Raw genomic sequence first — 3,894 nt, 5'->3', positions numbered from 1 at the left:
CGAATACTCTTTTTCTCTTTCACGGGTTGGAAAATCCTTTTCCAGGATTAAAGTGTACGCATTAATACGTGTTTGTGAAATGAAGTCTACGCTGAGAATGATCAAAAATTTCGAAATCGATATATTTTTTACCATTTCTTAGTGTAACATGGCGTCTCAGCTGTCAAGTCGTGAGAACATTTGCTTGATATGAAAGCTTTGAACGTACGAAATCATAATTCTCAAACACGTAATTTGCACAAACATACAACGTCTAGTTCTTAGAATTAGATTTAGACGCTTTATTGCGACTAATTCATTGTACGAAAATTGACACGTATGTGTGACTGCGCGTATCATAGTCTGCGTGAGATATTACTGTAGTAGATGTCGCACCGCGCGCGGCACATCGACATGTCTTTTTATACTACCACAGCAATATCTCACGCAGAATATTATACACGCAGTCACACATACGTGTCAATTTTCGTACAACGAATTCGTCGCAATAAAGCGTCTAAATTTAATTCTAAGAACTGGACGTTGTATGTTTGTGCAAATTACGTGTTTGAGAATTATGATTTCGTACGTTCGTTGCAAATCTTTCATATCAAGCAAATGTTCTCACGACTTGACAGCTGAGACGCCATGTTACACTAAGAAATAATAAAAAATATATCGATTTCGAAATTTTTGATCATTCTCAGCGTAGACTCCACTTCACAAGCACGTATTAATGCGTATACTTCAATCCTGGAAAAGGATTTTCGAATCCGTGAAAGAGAAAAAGAGTATTCGTTATACAAAAATTATATGTGTTTAGTCGGTAATACAGACGTCTTTAGGATCTGCTTAAGGGGATGCTGGAGTCTTCTTTTTTACCGATAAAGCAAGCGTTTATGTTCCTTGCGCGGTTCTTCGAATTAGTTGCACAGAATAAAAATTCCTTCTCCACGATTGAAATATCCGTGCTAATGTACCTGCTCCTGGTGTATTTTGTGTCCAAAACTGGGAAAAATAATAAATTACAGATTCCTGTATCCATGTGCTATCAGCTCACCAAACATTTACTTCGTGAAAAAATTATATGCATGTTATATGCTCGAAATTAGGGCAGGAACACATGTAGAATAAATAGTCGATTACAGTCGTATCTTTAGAATTAAGTTTTGACGCCTAAATAAAAAGATTAGCGCAAGGAACGAAATTGTGTGTCTAGCGCGTGAGAAATCGACGATGTATGACTGTTTAGCCATGAAACCGAGCAGTATTTTAGTTGATCTCTTTCTAAGAGATGGCGTTGCAATATGTTAGATAAGGACAGATAAATGCGTTTGAGTGAGACACAACGATATATAATAAGTATAAGAAATGAATGAAAGATGTCACTATTGTCGAATTTGGAATTTAAAAAAGTCTGTACTATCGACCTTGATTAACTTCGACCGTCACTCCAGCATCCCCTTAATAATATCTCGTCGGTGCTCAAACGCATACATCTGTTTTTATCTAACATATGCCAGCACCATCTATCGCAAGACCGCGCAACTACTGTTACACGGAATTTCGGCTCTGTTGACAATCCCAGTCTTCGCAAAACACCTGTATCACCGACGAGATACTATTAAAGACCGACATACTTACGGGAGTTTTGCGTCCTTGTGAATATTGAAGTGATTAAGAGTTAAAAACTGATAATATTGTACTATTTTATGATTTATTAGTTTAGTAGATGTATTTATGCATTTATAACTCAATAATACTCGATTTTTCTTTAAAATTGAGATTTCAGTGTTATCATCAAAGTTTGATTATCGATAAAGATGATAATTGCAGAGAAAAAATTGTGATTTTTTTGCAATATATAAGATATTACAGCTTTACAAGTATGTATATTTATTTATGGGACATTTATGTAATAAAAAATCATGACTTTAATAATGCATGAGCCAATTATTTATGTTAATAATAGCAAATTTATATCAATTGTCGGTAATGTCAGCGTTCTTAAATTACCTCCGGGCCCTTGGGGCCCTTTTTATACCGCCGAAAATTTACCCAGGATTGACGGTCTTTAATGATATCTCGTCGGTTCCTGTATACACGTATTTTCTATTCGGTGGAAATATTTCTTTTCTAAACTTTCAACCTTAGTTCTACAAACTGGGTTTTGTATTAAATTGTAGCTAGCAGCCTGTGTTGTTGTCGATACTTTAATCGTGGAGAAGGACTTTTCAATCCATAAACACAATTAAGAGAAAAGAGTCTTTAAAAATTAATGGTAAAACAGGACACTCCAGCATCCCCTGAAGGTGCTAAACCGATTACAAAACTTGATCGAGTCGATAGTACAGATTTTTTAAATTCCACATTCGATAATAGTGGTGTCATCTTTGATTCTGTTCTTACATTATATTATATTATATATATCATTCTGTCCAAAGACATAGAGAATGGACTGCGCGATCCGCATATAAGTAGTGTATCAAATGTGGTCGACAATAATGAGAGAGAGGGACCGTGGGAGACGGTCAATCTCCCTCTCATTCTCTCTCCCATTATACTATTGAATGAAAAGAGATAGAAATGGCCATCGCCACGGTCCCTCTCTCTCATCCCTATCGATCATTTTGATACACGGATCGCGCAGTCCATTCTCTATTAAGGCCGCGACACAGACTTTTGCGTAATGCTTAAAGGTAAATTTTCACGGGCTGCTCAAACCGGATGTTTCAGCGACAAAAAGAATCACGTGGTCAAAATTGACGAATATCAAATGTCCATTTTCATCACGTGATCCTTTTTGTCGCTAAAATAGCCGGTTATTACTTAAATTATAGTACGCACACAGAGGATGTTTGCTACACTGGATTTTATGAGAAAATCGAAAAAAAATTATAAAATTTACTTATTTTTGGCTCGCACAGCTGTCACCTCGGATATATATTTGCTTGATATAAGAGTTTTAGAGTCCATATCTTGAAAATAAGCGGGCAGCAAACATCACATTATTGAAACGAACGATACCGAATTTGTAGAACTAATAGCGTATTCGATTTACTGACTCGACCCGACTCCGAGTCAATAGTCTGTTCTGTTTAGCTGCAAAAGAAGAGCTAAATTGTGTAAGAAATGCAGCTGAAAAGAACAGACTGTTGACTCAGAGTCGGGTCGAGTCAGTAAATCGAATACGCTATATGATTGAAAGTCTAGAAAAGATATATTCCCACCGAATAGGAAATACGTGTATACAGATGCTTTGCGAAGACTGGGACTGTCAACAGAGCCGAAATTCCGTGTAGTAGTAGTTGCGCGGTCTTGCGATAGATGGTGCTGGCATATGTTAGATAAGAACAGATGTATGCGTTTGAGTAAGACAGAATGATATATATTATATAATATAATGTAAAAACTAAATCAAAGATGTCGCCACTATTATCGAAATTGGAATTAAAAAAGTCTGTACTATCGACCTTGATTGAGTTGGGTAATCGGTTTAGCATCCCCTTAAGGCATAACGCATAGCGTAACGTGTAGCAACGCACAAGCTTGTACAGGGGGTTACAGATACATACTAGGCAGTACAACGGGTTGCGCGGCAAATTTTGCATGGGTAGGCGCCCGGGGGTAGGCGCTTAACCTATGCAAAATTGCCGTGCAATCCGTCGTACTGCCTAGTATGTATCTGTAACACCCTGTACATAAGCTTATACTATTTGGAATGTCTCAATCGGAAATAAGATAATATTATATAATTATACAATATCATTATATTATATAATTTTGTAAATAATGACAAATACGTCATATTCCTATCTGGGATGTCTAAACGTACTTATCTATTACACGTTTCGAGGTTAGAACAGGCTAGAATGAGAGCATTATTCGTATTTCTGCTGCTTAAGATGTCTGCAT

Source organism: Trachymyrmex cornetzi, unplaced genomic scaffold (genome assembly GCF_001594075.2).
Source record: "Trachymyrmex cornetzi isolate Tcor2-1 unplaced genomic scaffold, Tcor1.1 scaffold745, whole genome shotgun sequence".
Classification (NCBI taxonomy): Eukaryota; Metazoa; Arthropoda; class Insecta; order Hymenoptera; family Formicidae; genus Trachymyrmex; species Trachymyrmex cornetzi.
The sequence above is the reverse complement of the archived record's forward strand: the minus strand, read 5'-3'. Positions refer to the sequence as shown.